Source organism: Ursus americanus, chromosome 19 (assembly GCF_024610735.1).
Source record: "Ursus americanus isolate L20-20 chromosome 19, mUrsAme1.1.p, whole genome shotgun sequence".
NCBI lineage: Eukaryota > Metazoa > Chordata > Mammalia > Carnivora > Ursidae > Ursus > Ursus americanus.
The window spans coordinates 7111543-7137538 of NC_142145.1; the positions used below are offsets into that span (position 1 = coordinate 7111543).

Consider the following 25996-nt stretch of genomic DNA (forward strand, 5'->3'; position numbering starts at 1 on the left):
AAAAAAAAAAAAAAAAAAAAAGCCATTGACTGGGCACCTGCGTGGCTCAGTCGATTGAGTGTCTGCCTTCAGCTTGGGTCATGATCCCAGGGTTTTGGGATCAAGCCCCACAACAGGCTCCCTCTCCTTCTGCCACTCCCCGTGCTTGTGATATCTATCTCTCTATCTCTATCTCTCTCTCTCTCTCCTCTCTCTCTCTCACTCCTCTTCCCTCTCCCTCTGCCACTCCCCCTCCTTGTGATCTCTCAAATAAATAAAATCTTTAAAAAAAAATAGTCATTTAAGTTTCTCTGTGCCTCAAATTCCTCAACTGTAAATTAGAGATAACAGCACTGTCTCCTTGGGTTGTTATGACAATTAACTGCTATTTGTAAAAGCCTGCAGAACATGTAGTAACATATTAGTTACCACATATTTCTTAAATAAATTATTCCCATGTCTTCAGAGGATTGCTAAACTTGTATCTCCAGCACAAATAAACCTTCTAAGTCCAAATCAGTACATCCAACTATCTAATTAAGCTCCTTTCTTAAGTGTCTCACAGGCAACTGTCCCATGAGAAAAATTATGTTCCACATCTATGGAATATGTTATATTTGATTGAAAGTATACAGAAGTGGAGAAGAAAACTAAAATCACCATGCTTCCATGAGAGTCTTTTCTCCCTCTCCATGGGAGATTGCCCTCACTTCTCAAGCAAGGCTGGTGGATAGGAGTGGGGAGAACTTCTAAGGAGTATCAATCAGAAAGTGCATACAGGGGTGCCTGCGTGGCTCAGTCGGTTAAGCCTCTACCTTCGGCTCAGGTCATGATCTCAGGGTCCTGGACTTGAGCCCCACAATGGGCTCCCTGCTCAGCCAGGAGTCTGCTTGTCCCTCAGCACCACCACCACCCCAGTTGTGTGTGCTCGCTCTCTCTCAAATTAAATCTTTAAAAAAAAAAAAAAAAGTGTAAACACTCCATGAGAGGGTGTCTGGTTGCTATGGTTACTGATACCGTGATGCAGCTCCTGGCCTCCCCAGGTTTCAGGATTACTATTCTAAAGCCACACACCTATGCCGTGATGTCATGTTCTCAGGTGACAGCTGAACCAGGCTCACGACTTCTCATCTACACTACAGAATCACAAAGCACAATAGGCTGCCCTCGGTTCCATGCTCCGTCTCCCAGTAAATGGCACACCAAAGCCCCAGCTGCGCATGAAGAGACCTGCCAGCCATTTCTTGAACTACTTTTCACCTTTACCCAGCTACTTTCTCCAGGTGCTATCAACCAGAATTTCTCTATTTCTCCCATCTTTCTACTTCTTACAGAGCAAAAGCCATCATTGTGATCCTATCTACCACCATCTCCTCAATATCTTGCTATAGCCCACCAGTAACCTGGGCTTCCCCCCACTGCAGTGAAAACAACTTAAGATGCAGTTTTTGTTTGATGCCTGTCTCTTCTACTAGACTCTCAGCCCCATGGGAGCAAATTCCAGCCCATACTGGGGGGGTCTGTTAAAGGATTAGTGTATAACTACTTGAAAGCTACAGAAAAGAAAGGATTTGGACAGAGTCTATCACAGATGATGGAATATTAGGAGTCTGTTTAGAGGTTTTATTTTTATTTTTTTTTAAAGATTTTATTTATTTATTCGACAGAGATAGAGACAGCCAGCAAGAGAGGGAACACAAGCAGAGGGAGTGGGAGAGGAAGAAGCAGGCTCATAGCGGAGGAGCCCGATATGGGGCTCGATCCCACAACGCCGGGATCACGCCCTGAGCTGAAGGCAGACGCTTAACCGCTGTGCCACCCAGGCGCCCCAGAGGTTTGATTTTTAAAATTGATACTAAGAAAATGCTGAATTGGCTATCAAGTTATCGTAGGCACTGATGGCTAAGAAACTAAGTTTGCCAGAACAGCTGATAAATATTTTGCATTCAGGTAAGCCAGCCATTGGGCAAGTGAACAACTGCCAGGTCTTGTGTTTTATTCTCGAGGAGTCCAGCAACTCTTCCAGGGCGTCCTGGCCAGTATAGGCAATCAGGTGCTGAACAGGGAGGGAGGATAATCTACTGTAAATACTTCTAACAGTCTCAGAGGGGGGAAAAAAAAAGAAAAGAAAAAAAAGTTTCAGGAAAAAAGTTCAACCAACCTCTCCTTGCAAAAGGGTGATGAACGTCACACAATACATGCCCCCTTTTCGACTTCATGCCATTTTGGTGCAGGCTTTGTAAGGTTTTTAACTGAGAGTTTAAAACCATGTTCTGCATCTTGGATGTTGTAACCCTTGGATGTTGAGCCCCTCTCAGAGAATCACAGCTAGAAGGGTGTCATGGCAGGGTAGGGAGGGTAGTAATGAACAACTAGTGTGAACACTCAAGCAAATAATTTTGCAGATTTCCCTTTTCCTTTTATACAGCACTGCTCCTCTCCTATTTCTTCAGTTTTTGGAAAATCTCAAAACTGACTTTTATCCAGACTAGGTAAGCACCTCAGGCAGTCAAGTCATCAAGCTGTTTACATGGCGAATGTAGCTGTCCAAACACCCGAGAAAGCCATCTTAAGTCACAGCACCATGCTGTAATTCTTTTTGTGAGGGCATATGGGCAGACATTAAGCAACCTGGCAAGAAAAATCACAAAAGATAATAACACATTTATGTTACTTGGTCTGGCTCAGAATTACAGCCGGCAGTAAGACCGTAGCTCATTCGTGTAATTCTTTCAGCAGCTCTCCAAAGTAAGACTATGAGAAGCAGAGTAAAAAGTGGACCCACAAATTAATTGCCTAAATATTGTGAAAGGTTGGAAAGTCAAAGAGCAAGTTCTTAAAATAGTATATTGAGTTAGTGACAATTTTACCCGTGCATCAATGCACTCTCTCTCCAAATAACCACATTCCATAGTCTAAATGAGAAGGAATTTTTAAGTGGACTCAAAAAATGAGGACATTGTTATGTATTTAAATTTATACTTCTCTTAACATCTTATTTTCCCTTTAGGAATTTACAGAAAATTATCAGGAAAGAATGAACAGTCTACTCCTTCATCTGTGTAACACAGATAAAAGGCAACAACTCATAGGCCAGATTTACATGCATGAGGCTTACTGGGGAGTGCTGAGGGTTGAACGGTATCCTCCAAAAGATATGCTGAAGTCCTAACCTTCTCTATCTGGGAATGCAACTTCATCTGCAAGATACAATCAAGTTAAGGTCATTAGGCAGGGCCCTAATCCAGTAAGATGGTACCCATGTAAGAAAGAAGAGACACAGAGGCTGACACAGAGAAAGACGCTGTGAAGCCACAAAGGGACACCAGATACTGTGAAGATGCCCCTGCAAACCAAGGACTATCAAGGTTGAGAGCAACACCAGAACCTAAAAGGAAGGCACGGAACAGATCCTCCCCTGGAGCCTTCAAAGAGCTTGGCCCCGTTGAGAACTTGAATTATGGATTTCCAGCCTCCAGGACAGAGAGAATAAATGACTATTTTAAGCCACCCGGTTTGCGGTTTTTTGTTCTGGAAACCTTTAGAAACTAACACCGGGTATGTTCTCCGAAGTAACACCTAAATGGCAGTTGGGGCACAGTTGGGCAGAGGAAGAAGAAACAGTGAAGCAGGTACAACAGGACCTCAGCTAATCGCACCAGGAAACTGGAGCTGCAAAGGTCCCTCCAAGTTTTTCCCCAACGAAGGCGAACTGGGCATTTGTTCTCCTGCACAGACTAGCCATTGGATGTAGGCCACACCAGGATGTAATCCTCCAGCCAAGAATCATGCCCAGAGAGGGACTCAGCTATGAGCTCTGTTTTTGAAGGGCTTTTTATCTTTGTTAAATAGTGTTTTTATAGGGACACCTGGGGTGGCTCAGTCAGTTAAGCGCCTGCCTTCAGCTCAGGTCATGATCCCAGGGTCCTGGGATCAAGTCCCACCATTGGGCTCCTTGCTCAGTGGGGAGTCTGCTTCTCCCTCTGCCTGCCACTCCCCCTGCTTGTGCTTTCTCTGACAAAGTCTTTTAAAAAATTATATTTTTATAATGCTAAAATATTTCATATTTCTATTTTCAAATCTCAATATTTTTGTCATGTTTATTGTCTTACACTGGAGTATCTATATGTAATGTCAGTAATAGATAACATTTATCTTTTAATCAAATTGTGAATATCAGGGACCCAACTGTTTATTCTAGGTTGTTGGCCAGTTTTCTATACAATGCTCTTTCCCCAGTGATTAGTTATACCATAAATTCACATAGATGTTTATTTCTAAACTATCTATTCTTTCACGAAATCCTGTACATGATTGTTACTTTACATAATTTGATGTTGTACCTTAAACATTTCTTTGGCTTTATTTCACCACATATACTTGCAAAGAAACTTAAATTCAAAAGGCTCATTTTCAAAACATTCAGTAGGAAATTCATTGATTGTACTCCATTTTTAGATTAGCTTTGTGATATCTGACATCTTCACAATATTGATTCTTTCTATTGAAATTTTCTTGGTGAAATTCTATAGGTTTCTTCATAAAGAGCTTATTGATGCTTTTGACCATTTCTGTGCTTGTTAACTTTAAATTTATTCTCCAGTGTAAGAGCCCTTGGTTCTATGTTAAGACCTGGGATTCTGTTTTTCTTTCATTAAATTTATCAATACATTATTTGTATATTTGCTAGTTGTCCTTCTTTCCAACGACTTTTCCAAACTATTGGAGATGTTCTAATAAGGATCAGATTTTTTAGAGAGAAAAATCCTGTCATCTGCTAATTATGTCAGTATAGTATCATTCCTACGATGATCGTCCTTTTCCTATTGGACTTAGAAGGGTTCTATAATTTAAGTTACCAGGTCTTACGATATTTTGACAAATTTTTTTCAGGGTAATAAAGTCTGTTCCCCAGCTTATAAAATAATTATGATTTTTTGGATCTTAGAGGTACCTTTGTTTTGTTGTTCTTAATTTGACAACAGGGCACCGAGCAGTCTGGCTCCAGATCAAAATCCAATGGGTGATCCTTCAGGCCAACCCCAAGCAATTATGAAGGCTTTACCTGCCCTCCTCATGGCAGACATGGTGCATAGAAATGCACTGCATTCTCAGAGGGAGTTTCAGTCAAGGATCCAGGCCCCAACCCTGCCAGCCAGCCATTTCTATAGGAATACCTGCCTTCCCTGCCTAGGCCTTAGGCACCTCCATTCACAGGTTGCCCTTGACCAAGACTTCTCCAGTGCCTCTGCTTAGACCCACTTATGAGTAAGGACTTGAAGACACCGTTCTCCACCAGGACTCCATCCTCAGCCTTTTTCCTCGCCTATTCTTCCCCTCCTCCAATCTTTTCCTATTCCCCAGGTCCATAAAATGTCAGAGACCTTTGTACATAGCTCTGAGCAATTGTGTTTGATGTTGAAGTATTTCAATAGCACGTATAGAAATTTTTCTTCATTTTTACAAAACCTGAGCATCTTTAATGAGGGGTCTAAAAAAATTGGCATTTTTGACAGCTGACAATTTCAATTTTTACATTTACCGAATGTTATGTTGTTACCTTTTCTGTCCTTTTTCCTCAATTTTTCCAGCATTTAAGTATCAGATTTCTATTTTCTAATGTGGTTTATTAAAACTTCAACTTTTATTTTTCTATTAATGTTGGGAAATTCAGTATCCATAACAGTGAACTAATCAAAAAGAAACATGCTTTTAGTTAGCACCACAGAAATCTTACTGAAATCTAATTTTTATGCCAGACTTTCTCTCTTACACTTTGGATGTTTTAAAAATCCTGCACACTTCAAAGTCACAAAGTATCAGCAATTACTTGTTTTGCATAATGATTTTAAACACTGGTGCACCATTTTCTTTTCCAAGTATTTAAAAAAAAAAAAAGATTTTATTTATTGAGAGAGAGAGAGAATGTGTGCCAGCATATGAGTAGGGGGAGGGGCAGAGGGAGAGGGAGAAGCAGACTTCTCGCTGAGCAGGGAGCCCCACACAGGGCTCCATCCCAGGACTCTGGGATCACGACCGGAGCCAAAGGCAGATGCTTAACCTACTGAGCCACCCAGGTACCCCGCTCACATCCACAAGTACTCTTTCTTATAACCCATGATATCCTTGGTCTCATTATTTTAAGGCTTGGTTGCATTCTTAGGACTTTTTGTTTTGTTTTGGGGCAAAGTTGACAAGAGGTAAAATTTCAGATTCAATGCATTATTTTTATTTTCTCATACAATTTAAATGACAATTTGCTTGAGAACAGCATTACAGATGGCCTATAAGTCTGATAAAAATTGGAGAACTACATAATACAAAATGTAGGTGTGTATGCACACGGGCAATAGGAACCCTCATGCATGCTCACGAGGAAGTAAACTAGTATAACCGTCCTGGAAAATTGTCTTGCATTAATCAAGTTTTATGAATTATGACCTAGTAACTCCATTTCTAGATTTGCATGACAAAAATTTTGCTTACATCCAAATGGAGACATGCATGCATGAGAATTCCTCTACGACATTATCTGCTGAAGCTGACAATTAAAAGCAAATGAGGGGACACTAATAGAGCAGACAGTTTATAGTAAATATGCACAATGTTAAAAATTAAATGTTTCCTGCTCAGTAAATATGTGAAAAAAAGAAAAAAGGAGAAAGAGAATACAAATAAATTCACATAAGAATCCCTAGTAACATACAGGCTACCAAGACTAAGTCAGGAATAGGAAATCTGTACTGTTCAACGATGAAAAATTTAATCAGTAATCAAAAACCTCGCAACAAGGCAAAGTCTAGGACCAGATTTCTTCACTAACGAATTCTACCAAACATTTCAAGGATTAATGCCAAGCCTTCTCAAACTACCAAAGTTTAAAAAGCGAACACACCCAAACTCATTTTATGACGCTGGCATTACCCTGATACTAAAGCCAGCTAAGTACATATCAAGAAAAGTACAGACCAATATTCCTGATGAATATAGACGCTAAAAATCTCAACAGAATATTAGCAAACCAAATTCAGCCAGTCCATTAAAAGACTTAATCCCACAATCAAATGGGATCTGAGATGCAAAAATGGTTCAAAATACATACACAATAATAAATGTGATACACCACATTAACAACATAAACTACATAGATGCAGAAAATGATTCTGACAAAATTCAATGGTCAGTCATGATTAAAAACTCTCAACAAGTCCAACAAGTCGGATATAGAAGTAACATACTTCAAAATAAAGGCTAAGACAAGCCCACAGCTACCATCAATCATAAATAGCTAAAAGCTTTTCTTCTAAGATCAAAAACAAAGGTTCCCACTCTCACTAATCTTAGTCAACATTAGTACTGGAAGTCCTAGCCAGAACTATCACGCAAGACAAATAAAAGCCCTCCAGAACGGAAATAAAATTGTCTTTGTTTGCAGATATGATCATACATATAGAAAACCTTAAAAACTCCACCAAAAAAAAAAAAAAAAAACACACACACAACTAGTCAACAAATTCAGTAAAGTTGCAGGATATAAAACCAACATGCATAACTGATTCTATACACAAGTTACAAAATACTTTAAAATAATAAAATACTCCCATTCACAATAGCTCCAATAAAATAAAATTCCTAGGATAAGTTTAACCAAAGAGTTGAAAGATCTGTACACTGAAAAGTCCAAAACTTTAGTGAAAGAAACTGAAGAAGACACAAAAGGATTTTCCATTTTCAGAAATAAGATTGTTAAAATGTCCATATTACCCCCAAAGCCCTCTCTAGATTTAGTGTAATCCTTATCAAAATTCCAATGGCATTTTTCACAAATACATAAAAAAAAAAAAATCCTGAAACTTGTATAGAACCACAAAAGACTCCAAACAGACAAAGCAATTTTAAAAGGTTAACAAGCTGGAGATACATTTCCTGATTTCAAGCTATATTAGAAAGCTATTCTAATCAAAACAGTATGGTAGTGGCATAGAAAAAGACACGGACCAATGGAACAGAACTGAGCCCAGAAATAAACCCCTGATATATGATCAAATAGTATTTCACAAGGAGCCAAGAATACTCAATGGGAAAAGGATAATCTCTTCAATAAATGGTTTGGGGGAAACTGGAGAACCACATGCAGAAAAATATAATTGAACTCCTATCTTACATTACAAAAATTAACTCTGAATGGATCAAAGATTTAAACATAAGATCTGAAACCATAAAATTCCTAGAAGAAAACATAGGGGAAAACTTCTTGACATTGGCCTTGGCAACAATTTTTGGATATAACTGCAAAAGCACAAGCAACAAAATTAGCAAGTGGAACTACAAACTACAAAGCTTCTGTACAAAAATCAAGAAGCCAATCTATAGACTGGGAGAAAAATGTGCAAATCATTTGTCTAAGAGATTAGTATCCAAAACACATGAAGAACCCATTCAACTAAGTTGCAAAAATAAGAGAATGAGCAAAGGAACTGAATAAACATTCGAACAATAAAAATGGCCAACAGAAAAAAAAATGGCCAACAGATACAATAAAAGCTCAAGATCACCCAGGCAAATGCAATTCAAAAGCACAATGCCATAATACTTTGCACCTGTTAGAATAGCTATATCGATCACAAGAAATAAGCATTGGCAATGATGCGGAGAAAAAAAAATAAGTATTGGCAATGTTCTCTGTCGGTAAGAATGTCATTTATACCACCACTGTGGAAAACAGTATGCAAATTCCTCAAAAAGTGAAAAATAGAACTGCCATATAATCCAGCAACTCCACTTCTGGGTGTACATACGAAGTACACAAAATCACTGTGGAAGAGTGATGCAGCCACTGTTGGTTTATACGGCATTATTCTCTATGACCAAGATACAGAAACTAAGTGCCAGTCGATGGATGAATGGATAAAGATGTGGCATATAAACACAATGGAACCGTATTCAGCTGTGGGAAAAATCCTGTCATTTGAGACAAAATGTACTGACCTTGAGGGCGTTATGCTAAGGGAAGTCAGACAGAAAAACAAATATTGTGTATTATTTATATGTGGAATCTAAAAAGGCCAAACTTGTAAAAACATTAGAACCGTGGTTCTCAGGGGCTGGGGGAAGTGGGGCGATGTTAGACAAAGGGCACAAGCTTCCGGTGAATAGATAAATTCTGGGGATCTCACGTGCAGCACGATGATTACAGCTAATGACACAGTACTGTATACTTGAAAGTTGCTAAGAGAATAGAACATAAATGGTCTTACCACCCCATTGATAATTATGTGATGGGCTACAGGTGTTAGTTACCACTAGCATGGTAATGGTCCTACAATACATGTGTATCAAATCAAGTTGCACACCTTAAAGTCATGCCATTTGTATTATCTCAACTAGAAAAATTACATCTCAAAAACAAGTTCTTGGACATTTGTCAATTCCACTTTTTAAAGGTTTTATTAACACATTGTTTTTTATTTGTTCCTCTTGCTTATAACCCCTGAGGATTATACAATAATCCTCATAAGGTCACTTACAGGGGACTATACAAGTATATCCTTCATTTATAACATTTTAAAATCTTTATAAATTTTAATGTTCTTTCCCCAAATTTTGAGTTAAGTAGGCACAATATATTGGTGTTTCTTATTCCTAATTTGTTTTTAATTTTTTGGTCTTAAAATTCTACCTAAACATTAATAAGTATCTTAAAGAAGCTACAGAGATGTCAAATAGAGAGATTTAAGCAAATGCCTACAGAACTGTAACACACAGTGACAGCAAACATCTATGCACACGATTATTTCCCTTTGAAGCCCTCATTATAAACAGACATATGGAAAGAGGAAAGATAATTGTGACCAATTATTCGGGAATTAGTATGTGTGTTTAAAGAAATAAAACGTATATGAATAATCCTGGAGATGAGCAGTTAGGGGAAACAGGACTACAATTCATCCATGTACTTGTAAAACCACATTATTCTTTTAAAATAAATAGTATGCAGTTTTTCCTACTGGACAAACATGGAAAGATACTAGCAAAACATGATTTCAAATATAACTTGTCAGTTACAAATAATTTTAAGTCATTTAAGAAAACATACATACGCTACAGGTCACAAAAATTTACTTCTCCCTGGACAGGTGATTAAATAGCAAAAGAAAATCGGTCCCAACACTGGTTATGTTTTGAAAAGGGAAACGATCATTAAATATTTTAAAATGTTAAATCTAAGAAACAAAAGACAGAAGTGGCTACATGAAAGTCACCAGTGCTCTATCATGATCTCTGCAGGATAAACATTCTCTAGAAAACCATTTTCTCCAACAGGGCAACCGAAAGTACCCCCCAGACTTCCCATTTTCACTACCATGTTTCAGTTTTCTCCACAAAGCTCATCACAGCTGACACAATACATGGCGGTCCAACACAGTGATTAAGAACATGACATAGAGCCTCATGGGTCATTTGGATGGACTTTGTTTGTTAACTCAAGTAAAATGAGAGGCATCGGAGTATTTAAGCAGAGAAATGAAATGACCTGACTTACACCATAAAGGGACCAGTGGAGGCTCTGTGCAAATCGATGGTACTGGACATACCCAGCAACAAGGAGACCAAGCAGCAGTGTGACAGTTCAGGAAGCAAACAGTGGACGTCCATCTCCAACATCAGAAGTGAAGACTACGGCCATTACAGCGACTGCTCAACCAGCTCCCACAGTAAAGGATTTGTCTCATGGATCTGAACTTAATCATACAACAGAGAAGATGGAGAGGCGGAGTGAGAAAAATATATATAGGTATCCTGGTGTTTCTACTTCTGATTGGATCTTGAGTGGTACCAGCTGTGAGGTAAATAAGGTTGAGGAAAATTTACGAAGTTAAATAAAGATCATCTAATTACTGATTTGATGGGAGTGAGGTGGTCTACAGGTAATGGGCTGGATGGTGTGGCATTTATCAAGATTGCTCATGTGAGAGAGATAGCCGGTTTACACGTAGAAGCCCAGTCCCCAGCTGAATCGAATGTTTGATCCTATGGTAGATTCAGTCAACATCTACTGGAGTGTTGGATAGAGAACCAAAAGTAGACTTAGGAAAGGAACATGCTAAGAGAAGTACCAGTGGAAAAAAACGGGATCCAGGAGCCAAAATTTGAAGATAGAAGCAGTGAACCATGTCAGTTGCAGCAGAGGGTAAATAAGAAACTGAATGTCCTCTTTTACATATAACAATTAGAAACTTATTAATGACTTTAGTAGAGCAATTTACATTTTACAATTACTTCTATGAGCAACAGGTAATGAAGAACAGTCTCCAAGATGGAGATCACTGTGTCATGATTTTGTGCATTACATAAATCTAGCTGAGAAAACTATCTTTAAAAATATGGCTTATAGGGGCGCCTGGGTGGCTCAATCAGTTAAGTGTTTGATTCAGCTCAGGTCATGATCCCAGAGTCCCAGGATCGAGCCCTGCATCAGGCTCCCTGATCAATGGGGAGTCTGCTTCTCCCTCTACCCCTCACCCCGCTCGTGCTCACTCACACCCTGTCTCTGAGTGTCTCTCAATAAAATCTCTAAAAAAAAAAAAAAAAAATATATATATATATATATATATATATATATATATATATATATATGGCTTATAGTTCTGTAATCACCTTGGAGATCAGCATAATGCAAAACACAATGTGCTTAAAATTTTTTTAAATAAAAAATAATGTTTAAAAAACACAAAGTGCTCAATAAATACTTTGACTTCAGACTATTTCTGTAATCCTGGCCCTCCCTTTTGTTCCTATGCAATGCTTTTGTTCTCACCTTGTTCATGGGCTCATTTCCCACATATTATACTCCTGGGCCTTGATCTTTCTTCATTTATTGGTTCTCCGCCAATTTTTTAAACCATGTATTTCACCACTGGGATATTCCAATTCCAACAGTTCAAGATCTATAGAGAACCTTGAGAATTTTATTTCTATATTTTTTTTGTTTTGTCCTCCAGAGTCTGTCATTTTATTTTATAAGCTTTAGTGACCACTCCATCCTCAGAGTTCAAATCTTCCCTAATGGAATATCAGATAGTAGAGAATTTCCTAAAATATACTGGTGGTAAGTTTTGAGATTTTTTATAGAGTGGAGATTTAAAATAGCAAATATTTTAAATATGCATATTATGTACCAGAAATTGTTGCAAATATCTTTATGTATTATCTCATTTATTCCTCATAACTGAGGAACTATAGCTCCTTTAAATTCTAGATTAGCAAAAAACAGAGGTTAAAGAAACTTTTCCAAATTCATACAACTAACAGTTGAGAAGTCTTTCTGACTCCAAGACCCAAGGTCTATATTGACATGTCTATTAGTGTGTATTAGTGTGTACATCAAATAAGGCAATCATCTTAGAATTCATACATTATACACATAAATTCACATAAATTACTGAAGAGCAACCTATAGCATCAGTGATATTTGCATTTTGGTAAAAGCTGACATTTTATTGTCATTAGAACAACAGCTGAATTTTCTATGCAGGCAAAACCCATTCCACATTTCTTAGGTAAAGTAACTCTGATCACAACCCTTGGTACTCTCAAAAAGGTAGTCATTTTAGAAGGTGAAATTGGAACGGTAACCAAAATTCCCCAGGCTACAAAATCTTGCTAATTAGTTACTGAAATTTTTGAAATTCCCAACGTAATACACCTGTGTTAGATCAAAATTTATTACATATAACAAAACAGTGTTTGAGCATGGAGAGAATGAGGCTGCAGGTACACGGAGGAAGGGCAGAGGGAATATGTATTCAAAAGGAAAACTGGTTAGAAAAGTAACAGAAGGATAAAATTACCTTTTGGAAACAAAGCAAAAGAAATTGAAGTTTCCCTCTGGGAAAATCAGAAAGGACAGACAGTATTTGCTCACAGGTTTCAGAAAACAGGAAAACCAAACACACAACTGCCTTGATTCTTATCCACACGTGCAGCCCAAGACCCAGATACAGGAACTGGGCCTCATGACAAGGACCCAGGTGCCTTTTAATGAGACTGACCTAATGCTCCACCCCACCCCATCAACCTAGGACTGCTGCACAAACTTAAAGAGGCAAACAAAAATATGACTAATTAGGAACACCAAGGAGGCCACAACCAGGAAGAGAGCCCAGAGATAATCATGTGATTAAAAGGAGAGAGAGAGGATCCTTCAGGCTCATCTTTAACAATTTATAACAGTTTATCAATACGTAGAACTACTCTGACACCTTCCTGTCTGGTTTTAAAGATGCTTTCCTCCAGGTTGTGGAGGCTATAGGAGGTTTGAAGGAGAAAGTGAGACAGGCTTTATTCTGGAAGAATGAACGCTGTCACTGGAGGGTGGGATGCAAAGGTTATGCTATACCAGAGGCTCCCATCAGCCAAGTAGGACCAGCAGTATCTTGAAGGTAAAATCACGGGAAAATGTGTGCTGTAAAAACGGTTAGAGTTGGTACAAATTTATAAATCAAAATTTGCCCAAAACAAGGAAAAAAGAAAGTTCTATATAGGAAACACCTTTGACACACAACAGGCCATTCCTTTCTGTCTACTGCGCAACCAACAAACAGTGCCGAGGATATGCTCATGACAGAAACAGCTGAGAGTACACAGTTCCCTCATGCCTCCCTGATCTCACAGGGAGAAGCATCAGAATTCCACTGATAAATGCAGTCCTGTGTATGAAGAACAAGGGGAGGGGAGGCCAGAGGGGGGCTCCCTGCATCTCACACCATTGGCCACTATCATCCCTCATGCATCTTCCCTAATACCACGTAAGGAAACTCTTGCTATGCTGTATTTCCTATTTCCACATTCATCTTTCTGGAACAAAGGTCTTCATTCTAGAATGCCCCATCTGCAGCATACCATGCCCATAATTACCCCAGTTCATACAACACCCTGATGGTCAGCTCGTGTTCAGCAAAAGTATATGTTCTGTCTTTTATGGAGTAGAACTGCACAGAGAAGTAGCTTCTTAGCCAGAGACCAGATTCTGCCACTAGGCAGGACTATATGAATGGGCTGTGAATGAAATGCGAATAGAAGTGGGATATGGTCTGGCAAAAAAAAAAAAAAAGCCCCACACATAGTGCTCTCTGCTTCTCTTTCACTCTGGCTAGAACAGACAGCCCCCAAGGTGACCTTGGAAGCCATTTGTTGAAGACGGCAGAGACCCCACACAGCAGTGCTGGGATGTCTATGTGAAGAGGGCTGCCCTGCTGAGCTGGTCAACCCTCCCTATATTTTAAATAAACTAGAAATTTCTATCGTGTTTCAGCCATTAATCATTTGGGGGTGAGTTTCCTTATTGGACTGAGTCCCGCCCCCCACTGATGGACACCTAGAACAGCAGGACATCCCAACACAGGAAACACAGGCAGACCGCCTCTGTGCTTTGATGTAAGTGGGAAGACCACGGATCACATTATGGCTCCATTTCCACCTGTTCAGCAGCCTGCACGAGTAGAGATGACAATGTGCTGAAGAATTTAGAAATGCTCAGGGGGGTCATTTCAGAAAGATTAAAACAGCCTAACGGATGAGCAGGTATCATGCTTCTCCACTACCATAAAGGACGGTTATTAAAGCCCACAATTTTCATTAAGGACAACTCTGACCCAGGAGAGCTGGTAAAAATCATCTGGGCTTCACATAACTATATGGCTGCCTGCACCCCAGTGACTTTTCAGAATGACCAATTAGCTCTGTGGGAAATCTAACCAGAGATAAAGATATAAGCATGACAGAAAAATTGGAGACATCCCTTTCATTTTCTTAAAGTTAAATGTTCCCTTTTGTTCCCAGAAATATGCCAGCCATTCAGTCTCAAAGGGAGAGAGGTGATTTCATTGGCCCCTAAAAAATGCACTTAGCCACAGGCACAGTGATGTATAATCACACTGACAATGGTTTGTCTCTGTCATTCCCCAGCTCTTGCCCGTGTCCCTGTTCACCTCCTTCCGTTTAATTTGCTTGTCCATACAAGCCCTCTAACCTTGTCCACAAATGAAAAAATAAAGAAAGCTCAGTACGGCAGCACATCACTGTGTCCCAGAGCTCTCCGACGGGTGCATTTCAGTCTCCATCACAAATTCTCTCCTCCAAAGATGCTCCGCCTTCTGTGATCCCCATCCATCAGTCACCAAAACACAGGATCCCCTGTTTGAAATTCTCAGTATCTCCCCCCAAAGAACTTTACCTACGTAGGCCACCCTGTCACAAATCTCCACTGCTTCAAAGACTGACAGCTTACTCAAGAGGGTTTCCTGCTTGATGAAATCCTGTCTGCCTCAAAGTGTGGGCTACGTGGGCACTCCTTCCCTTGTTCCGTGCTGACAGAGCAGTGGCAAGATGGATTTTAGAATCAGAATTGTGGAACTTAAAGGATCTTATAAATCATATAGTACAACTCTCTCTAGGGTCTAGAGGTTAAGTGACTTGCTGAAGGTCATCAGATTAAGTAGTGGGAAATCAGATACATTAACCCAAAGTTCCTGGCTTCCAGTTCTCTTTTCCTGCGATGTGCCCGGAGGATCAGCATGATGAAACCCACACGGTCTAAAAGAGATTAGGTCAAAGATCAGTTCTTTGCCTGTGCTTCCCTATTCCCAAGATTAATTAGGGAGTTCCTCATGTACCTCTCGTGTCAGTGATGCTATAGCTCCCTTTATGCAGTTAGATTGGCATATTTCCCTTAAATTCCACTTCCAGCTAGAAATAGAGACAAATCTCAGCACTGGACCTTCCAGGGTGTCAACATCAATTTATCATCATACAGGACCATGACCGATAATGAATCAAGAGGAAGTGTCATGGGAAGATTTTTTTTAATGTAAACATATCTATTAAAACCGCTAAAATCCAAAACCAATACTACCAAATGCTAGACAGGATGGAGAACAACAGGAATGCTCATTCATTGCTGGCAGGAATGCAAAATGGTAATCATTTTGGAAAACCACTTGGAAGGTTCTTACAAAGTTGAAAAGTTACCATATGATCCAGCAATCATACTCCCAGCTATTGACGCAAATGAACTGAAAATTGTTGTTCACACGAAACCTGCACATGAATGTTTATAGCAGCTTTACTCATCAAAAATGGAAGAAACCATGATGTTCAACAGGTTCATAGATAAAATATGGTAGACCCAAACAGATTATTCAGTGATTAAAAGCATCTGTGAAGCCAAAAGAAGACATGGAAGAACTTTAGGCATATAATGCTAAGTGAAGGGAGCCAGTCTGAAAAGGTTACATATTGTATAATTCTAACTGTACGAAATTCTGGAAAAGGTAAAATTAGAGATAGTAAAAAGACTAGCAGTTGCCACAAGTACAGGGGGAGTTGAGAAGGGATGGATATGTGAAACAAAGGCCATTTTTAGGGTGGTGAAATTTGTACGATAGCGGAACACTGGATACATGACAAACTGGTCAAAACCCAAAGAATGCACAACACAAAGAATGGACCCTAATGTAAACCATACCTTACGTATTAGAACATATTAATATTGGTTCAATTTTAATCTACCACATTAATGCAAGATATTAATGGGGGAACTATGTGCTGAGGGAGGGATAAATGGGAATTATTCCTGCTCAATTTTCCTATGACCATAAAAGGGCTGCTAGAAATAAAGGCTCTTTTAAAAATGTAAACACTGCATAGTCAACAAGAAGCGCATTACCATGTCAATATAGTTCTTGCTGACAATCTTTCAACTACAAATTCTCTCATAGTTCAATTCAAGTTACATAGTTCAATCCCCAAGCCTCATGAACCACTTAGGATTCATTGATTTAACAAATATTTAAGCTTACGTCCCTGCCCTTGTGGATATCACATTCTAGTGATAACAGGATCACATTTACTGACATACTTACCAGATATTGCTCAAAATCCTTCACAGGTGTTAAGTGAGTTAACACAACAAAACTCCAAGGAACAGGATTATTAGGACCATCCTTATAGTTGCGAAAACTCAGGCTCAGAGAGACTGAGTAAACTTGCCCATAGTTACAGACAGAAAGGCACTAAAATAACAGAGCTGATACCAGACCATCGTTCCCATGTCCTTACACATAAGGACTGCATCATAGCAGATAAAGCCAAAGTAAAATGTTGTGAATCTGACAAGGGATCACAATTCTTCCAAGAAAACCCAAAACTCAATGACAAAACCAAGAAAACAAAACAAAACAAAAAAAAAAAAAAAAAAAAAACAGAATAAAGTTGGAAGCCTCAAGGAACTCACTGTCCACTAACAACAAACTGGTTAAGGGCTGACAGAGCCAAAGGGAGACCTAAAACGAAACCTTGAGGTCGGACTCCGAGGACTTGAGCTAGAAGACCCATAAAGGCAGAACCTGGAGCAGAGAACACACATATTTGCTACCTGCAAATAGCTTGATCAACCCACACAAATAGGAGGAAATGGTCCAAGATTAGGCTCACCTTGGTCACATCAGGGAGAATATTCTCGGCTAGTTGTTATCCATGTGCAGTCCATGCATTAGCAGCACCTGGGAACTTCTCAGATATGCAAAGGATCAGGTCCTACTTCAAATCTGCTGAATCAGAAACTGAGGATAGAACCCAGCCATCTCCATGTTAAGAGCCTTCCAGATGATTCTGATGCATGCTAAATCTTGAGAACTACCGGCCTAAGCCATTCTTAAGTGTTTGGATATCATTTGACAGGGGATGGAATGCTACAGAGGATTTTAGGAAGGGGAGAGACTTAAATGTATCAAGTCTTTACTCAAAATGGTGTCCCAAGGTTGCTTAAGAGGCTTTGAAAATATAAAAAATTACAGGATCAACTCATTATTTGCATCTTTAACTTCCAAAAAGCTAGCTGTTGTGCAATTAGTTACCAAAATAGATATTTTTGGCCAGAACTAAACCCTCACAGCATCGCCATCTCAGACCTACACAGATACACAGTTCACTTACAAGAAATCCTGATAGGAACCCAAATAACATATTTGGGCTATGAAACTGGGAAATAAAGCCTTTGGGAGTAAAGAGGCAGTTGTTGTGTTCCCTTTCATTTTTTTTTTTCCCCCACTTTTGAAGCCCCCATTTTAAAACTGGCTGGCTGGGGACTACATCCATGTAATAATGAGTCCATCCCCTTTAAAATCCCAGAGGGCCTCACTGACATAGGCAGCCAGGACTGGGTTTAGGGGGAGGAGGATTGTGTCATTTACCTTGTTTACAGCTTTGATAGAAGGGCTATTGCTTTACTCCAGCTTAAGATTTAGCAATTTAGGGCTTTCAACAATTAATTTGCAACAAAAACACCACCTGACAAGATGCGTGTGACTAAAAACTTAATAAAAAAAAAAAAAGATTCATAATAGAATAGGAATGGGGGGAAAAATATGCTTGTTCTAAGGATGGAGTTGATCAAGTATTACAGTCCTGTCCGGGGCAACCATAAATTCTATAGAGTGGAGTTAGACACTGTCACTAGGAAAAATACAGGTGAGCAAAATTCTGAGGAAACTATTGTTATCACCATCAAAAGTCCATTCCCATCTATGCTCTTATTTAGCCAATGTCTTAGGAATCTACTGAAGACCCCCAGTTTGAAAGGACTCTGTAATTAGGTGGGTTGCTTCTGTGTATGGTCTATTCCATTGGTTTAGGATTTTTCAATTTATATGCCTAAAGGATTACAGGGAAATAGAAGCACTTATTTACTATAAAGTGATCCATAATAAAAATAAATCCATCACTTTGTTTTATGTGGTGTCTAGGGCCACCAGAACTGAATTTGCTCTCTTACTGATAAGTACCATGAACTTTCCACCTGTGCCTTCATGGCTGCATCTGTCCAGACATGGCACATTCCAAGCACCTGAGAGTCATTTTTCAAAGTCAGTTACTCAGAGTGCAGTAAACTTTAGAACAGATATTAATATTTGGTTCCCTTGCCTCTGGCCTGCCTACTAAAGAAACATCAATCCCACTTTCTCCATTTCTACCTAGCGTCTTAAAAAACTATATGCACACTTTACTGGTTTTCTATTTTAATAATTCATTTCCCATGTGAATAGCAAATAAAATAATCCACCATCAAAATAAATGAGGTGAATGATCTACAATAGAACTATTCTTAATCAACCATAAAATAGACTTGATATATTAATACAAAGAAAATAGGATTTTTCTCTAGGAAAAAAATGGAATACTTCCCTGAAATCTTTACTGAATAAAAACTCCATTAGGATTTCTCAAAAAAGCAATTCATAAATAACATTTCTTGAGAGATAATTAACCAGTTATGTGGAAATAACTTTTTAGGACAAATTAACAATTCAAAAGGGGTCTTCCCAAAACTATTTTTCTCATTTTCCTTGTTATAGAAAATCCAAAACTAATTCCAATCTCTTGGATTATTCTGTTTTTAATAACACAATGAAAGTTTGTAAGTCCTTCCATTTTATAGTTTCAGACAAATCCAACTGACATTATTGAAATAAAATTTTGCAAAACAGTATTGTTTTTAATCACTTATTGGATCGGTTCTTATTTATGTTGCACAGACTTGATTCCAACCAAGAACTCCTGCCACGTTTAAGTTGTATCACAGAACAGCACAGTTAAAAGTTTACCAAATTCAACCTCTAATCAGAAATTCCACAGAATTTCCAAGTGACCAAAAATTTATTAATGCTTATTGCACATTTCATATTTGGTCTGCTTAGTTAGAAAGTTCTTCCTCATACTGACTTCAAATCATTTAAATTTCAACCTGTGCTGCTTCTAGTATTATCAACTGTGACTGATTGGTAGGTTCCCCCCCCTTTTTTTTTTTTTGCATTAGGTTTTCTTTTCTCCTCTGCCAATTTTTTTTAACAGTTCTTAATGTACCGAACTTATAAACCCTTTTGTACCCATGTCATTCAGCTAAAAAGAAATCATTTTTTAAAACAATACCATTTGGATCTGAAAGTACATGATTTTTTTTTTTTTTTCATGAGTAACTATTATAAACCATGCACTGGGGGCGCCTGGGTGGCACAGCGGTTAAGCGTCTGCCTTCGGCTCAGGGCGTGATCCCGGAGTGATGGGATCGAGCCCCACATCAGGCTCCTCCGCTACGAGCCTGCTTCTTCCTCTCCCACTCCCCCTGCTTACATTCCCTCTCTCGCTGGCTGTCTCTATCTCTGTCGAATAAATAAATAAAATCTTAAAAAAAATAAAAATAAAAAAAATAAACCATGCACTGAGCTTGATGTACCAGTTATAGTTTAACAAATTAAGGACTCAGCCTACCAAAATTAATTCCTATTTTTATTAGGAAGATTAAGAGCATATCTTTCTGCAGCTTTTAAGCACCTTTCCTCTTATTAGGTTTGCAGTTAAAGCCTCTATGTTTTTTCAATGTTGGTAGTTGCTAGTCTCCTCTCCCCCATTTTGTACTTTGGTAATACAAGTCAGCTCACTGAAAATGGCTTATAACTGTATATAAAATGAGAAGGCCACAAACAGGGTGAGGAGAGTGACAGAGATTGGAAAAAAACTGAAAATCAGTTTGTAAAAATGTACTATGAAGCATAAATATTTATACCTCTTAATTCCTGAATTGAAATTTCCATCTTGGGGAATTTGCCCTCAGGAAATGTTCAAAACAAATGCATAAAGATGTGTGTAACAGCAACATTTTTAATACTTTTTTTTTTTTTTTGGTGAAAATGAAACTTAAGTACTTTTTAAAAATGGGTACCCACTATAATTACAACTGTTAAAAATCAAACACAAACACAGCCTAGACTTAAATTCCCTAAACAGACAAAACCACTTCAATCATACAAGAAAAACTTAATTTACCTTATTTTTCAAGATAACGGAGACTTGACCTGACTCGCTTAATGCCTCTCTAAGTCCTAAGCAAAACTTACATTATTCCCCAGAAGTGATATGAAGTAACCACTGTACAATTCACTGTCAAGGGTATTCTAATAACCAATCACTGCAGAATGACGACGATCACTGCCTCCTTACTACTTAAGAGGCTTTCTAACCATCACCTGAGTCCCAGTCCATGTTTGGTGAGAACGCTGCTGCTGCACGTCCTGCACGCCCCGCACGCCCCACGCTCCCCCACCCCACAACCAACCACAAACATCTCTGTGAGTGCGCAATCAACTTTTTGCTACTTACTCCCTTGTCCATTCAGTGGTTTTACTTTTATTCCTGAACTTTTGACACAATTACGTGAAAACACATAAGCAAAATTCTGGATGGAAAAACAAGGACAACAAATGCACTGGTGCATTTGAAAAAAAAATTTTTTTAATTCCTCCAATATTTTGTAATGCTTTTACGACTTACAATCTTGCCCCCAGCTCTTCCATTCACTAGGTGAGGCCAAGCAACTGACCTATTTTAAACCTTATTTCGTCATCTCTAAAATTGGGACAAAGCTTAGTTCACGATGTTCTAATTGGTAAATATTCCTCTAAAGTGTAAATTGCTGTATCAACATTTCTTGAAACTGTTTCAGCATGACTGGGATTGCTCTGTTTTGGTTTTCCTTTTTCCCTAAAGCTACTACATAAATATGGTGACCCAAAGACCCAAGATCTATGTACCTTCTGTATCTTTTGAGATCCTGCCAAAGGAACAAAAAGCAAATATAAAGGGAAGCAGATAATCAAAGTCTGGAAAACTGACACAGAATTAATCAGTCCAGGAAAATAGAAAACAAGCTGATAGAAAAATAAAAACCTGCAGAAACACTCACCCAAGAGAGCAGAGGAAAGAGCGCTCAACCCGCTTAAGAAGCAACAACTATAAGGGACAGGTATGAACCTTCGGACCACGGGCAGGGTAATTATGGAAAACCTTTATTTAGGGCAGCTGACCAGGCGGTTGCTACCTTGTCCCACTCGTGGGGACCACGGGCAGGGTAACTACTAAAAAATTTTACTTGTAACAGCTGGCCAGGTATACAGGTTATGTGTAAAGAGAAACTAACCTTGTGAATAAAACTAGAGAACCACGCTCCAAAGTGGCTTGTCTAGGCAGCAAACTAGTGCAGGCTCTAAAGCCCAAAATCAAAGAGCGAAGCTTGAGCAAAGTCTGGACTTTATATCAGACGCTAAAAAATACATGCATAACAAAGATGTGGAAGGCAACGTTCCCCACGAATAAAATGCAAGTTAGCGTCCTCCCTGCACACGAGAGAGGCCTTGACTTTGGCAGCCCCAGGACCCACACCCCCTTTCAAAACACACCCAACTGGTCCTTAGTGCAAAGCAACAGACTATTAGGAAAACAGGTGCAAAGGAAAACCACCCAAGCTGGCTCCACTCATCAGCCTAAGTTTTCACGGTAACGAACTTCAAGGGGCAATCATAAAGGTTCTAAGGAAAAATTACCGGCATGTGTTAAAAACAAGACAACAGGCCCAAGTCTGAGTTGCTTATGTAACTAAGTCCCGCATCACCAAACCCCCTAGGACCCCGCCAGCCCCTGAAGGAAGGGAACTTTGCAATAAGCACCCAGCTTTTTTGCCTGGAAGAACTTCTTGCTCCCGCTCCCTTCTGTCCATGGAAGTCTCCATCGTGCGCAGCCCCTCGGTGCTCCTTCCACCTGCCAGGCTGCACCCTGCCCCGTTTCATGCGGCTCTGCTCAGGAAGTTGTTACAGTTCGTAAATAATTTCTCTGTTTATCACAGCTCTGGTTTCAGAAGGAAGCCCCCGGCAGCCCCCCAGGAGAAAGGACCGAGCCCCTACCACACAGGTACCTGCTGAGCCCCTGGAGCTCGCTGCGGCTTTCCCGCCGCTGCTGGAGAGGGAGGTGGAGATGGGGGGAAGCCCCTCTGGGATCCCGGCTCCTCAGCTTCCCGGTCAGGAGCCTCCATACTTAAGCCTTTCCTTCCCGCGACTGGCTCCGGAACCGGCCAGAGTCTGCCAGCCCGACTTATAAACCAGACCGCGTCCGACTTGAAAACCGGACCGGGTGCCGCTTGAGAATCGGACCGGGTGCCACTTAAAAACCAGGCCGGTCCGGGGTTGGACCGGGGGAGGGGGGGGGGTACATTGCGACGCCTCAGGTGAATAGGATTTTGTGTTGAGGCTCAACAAACAAGTTAATTTATCAAAGCTAATCTTGAGTTCAGTGGCCACAGCAGAGAACTTTCAAGCGTCTTAGATAAGCGCATCCCCTTAGGGAGGGGCCCGAGAGAAGAAGGGCCCCAGCGAAGCACTCACCACAAAGGATGGAGGGAAAATTATTTGTCCCCCTCTACAGCTTCTGGTGACCATGATGGCACCTGCTGGGACACTCCACTTGCTCTGGAGACTGCAGACAGATCCTGGGAAAACTGAAGAAGCTGGCAAAGGGTAAGAATTTTTGCCAAAGTCACCTCTCCATATCTACATCTGTGGTGCCTGGTGGAAAGAAGGTAAAATTTCACACTTCCTTCCTCTCCAAACTCAGATCTGCAGGGGAAAAAAAAAAAAAATTGTAAGAATTAGGTCTTCGAATTGTGACTTGTGAATTTGCCTTCAGGTAACCATGGATTGTCTATCCTTTCTTTCCCAGAGATAGCTACCCTTGTCTCATTTTGTAACCTGAGAATTTAGCTTGGTAACCATCAGGCTGGGGGCCCCCAAAATGTGGCCAGACAGAAATGTGGGTTGCACCCCATTTGTGGCTCTTGTCCTGTGTGGGGGGGGGGGGGGTCTGAGTCTTTTTTCTTTTGGTTAGCTTTGGGAGTGGCTCGGGATCTTTGTTTCCTCAAACAGGAGTGACGGGGGCATTCATGATTCACACTTCGCTCCCTTTGGCGGATCACTACTGAGGATATTGTACAACCTGAGGCTAAAGCAATGACCGCCCAACAAAAATCCCTACACCCTCTGGACGAAGTTGTTCTTGATGATAAGATGGCTCTTGATTATCTTTCACCTGAGCAAGGAGGTGTCTGTACAAGTAACACCACTTGTTGCATTTTGAATTGACACTTTCGGAGAAGTCGAGACTGGGCTACATAATATGGCTGAACAAGCTGGTGGGCTTTAAGAAGTGGCTCCTTCGAGGGAGTCTTTCTTTGACTTATTTGATTCTGATTGGTTTGGGTCTTGGGGACCACGGCTCTGAAGTGCCCTCAAGACATTGAAAATTATCCTACTTATAATAATCATAGTAATCTCCCTGGTGCTCTGTGTTCTCTCAAGAGCTTTAAATGCATGTTTGCAGCTAACTACTTAGAAATGATCTCCCTAAGTTTGGAAAAACCCGGAAGGAAGAAGAAAATAGCCAATTTAAAGAATGTGAACTTCTCGGGGTGCCTGGATGGCTCAGTCGGTTAAGCATCTGCCTTCGGCTCAGGTTATGATCCCAGGGTCCTCGGACTGGCCAGCATCAGGCCCTGTGCTCAGCGGGGAGCCTGCTTCTCCCTCTCCCTCTGACCCTCCTCCCTGCTTGTGCTCTTTCTGTCTCAAATAAATAAATACAATCTTTAAAAAAAAATCATTTATCATTTATATTATGCTTCTAAATGTATAGTGTGACATATTGACTAATAATCAGTAATTCATCTTAAAATTTAAATTCATCTTAAAACACTCCATTTTTCAGCAAATGATAATACAGTATCTTATAAAATTTCACTGAGCTTTAGTGGTAAATGCTGAGAAGTCCTTCTGGGGGTTCCCCACTTAAAAATAAAAGACAAAACCCTACAAATTTGGGAAACATGTGTTCTTTTGGATGCATTAAAAATGACTGAAATTATACATGAAAGACAAATTAATAGCAAAATAAAATGCACTCCTTTGTCAGCAAATATGCTAGAAGACATGGAAAACATTGAAAAATTGAAAAAACGATGTTACAAAAAACTCATAGTGTGGTGAAACTGTTACACAGTTGGATGAAAATACAGATGTTGCTAATGCATCAAGCTTATGGAATTTTGGTATATTATAGAGTCTATGTCAATAACAAAACACATTGAAAAGCTTTTTGTGTGCCAATAGAAATACCAGAAAAGATATCGTCTCAATCCTAAATTATTTCTTAGATAAAAAAAACAATGTTTTATGGAAAAAAATTTGTAAACAACCATTGATAGAACAGCTGCTCTGGCTGGAATAAAGAGAGAATTACAGAGTGAGCCTGTAAGCTAGCACCACAAGTGAATTTTCTTCACTGCATTATTCATAAGCAAATGGCAGGAAAAAAAGTACAACCCGTTGCAGGATGTCATGGATGTAGTTAATTTTGTACAAACGGCACCTTTAAAGTGTATTACAATCTTTATAACATTTGTAGTGGGATGGAAGAAAATTAGGAAACCCTTTTTTACCAGGGGTACATTAGGTATCTTGGGATAAATTACTTAAGTCATTGTCAAATTTCAGTCTTCTGAATTGACTAATCCTGTTTGTGAAGACAAGGGGCTCTATGGATGTTCTTCCCAGTCAATGTTTAAACACACACACACACACACACACACACACACACACACACACACACTCTTTCCTTTCAGTGCAACATTGACATTTTAATGAGTGTGAAAATTAACCGTTTATTTACAGAAACTTATGCTAGCAGGTGATATTTTGAAAACAGTTGTTTAAAAACCACCTGGGCTCCAATCACGGCTTTGCCACTTGTTAGCTGCATGCAATTTGGCAAATTATGGAATCTCCCTGTGTCTCGGGCTCTTATCTGTGAAGGAGATAATAGAACCTACTTCACAGGATTGTAGTCAGGATCTGATGAAATACTCATAAGAAAAGCTTAGCCCCGTGCCTACCAAATGGAAGGCATTCATTTCATAAATGTCAGCTTCTGTCAATATCACTCTCACCACCTCCATCATCACAGATATTACAAGTGTAGTTACCTTGCAATGTGCCACCTGGCCTAGGTGTAACTACACTCCCCAGAGCTCCCTTTCTTGTATGTTTCTGGGCCACAGGGGAGTTTCTGAGAGCTTTTGGAGGTTGGA

At 39.7% G+C, this 25996-nt stretch overlaps 1 protein-coding gene across 5 annotated transcripts in view; it reads right to left on the reverse strand.

Annotated features, from left to right (window-relative positions):
• SOCS6 (suppressor of cytokine signaling 6) overlaps nucleotides 1-25996 on the reverse strand; it is an 828170-nt gene that overhangs the window by 430436 nt on the left and 371738 nt on the right. For all 5 annotated transcript variants that reach the window (XR_015727576.1, XR_015727573.1, XR_015727574.1 and 2 more), the window contains one exon: nucleotides 23247-23477. The gene's annotated coding sequence lies outside the window, so the exon portion shown is untranslated. The remainder of the gene's footprint in view (nucleotides 1-23246; nucleotides 23478-25996) is intronic.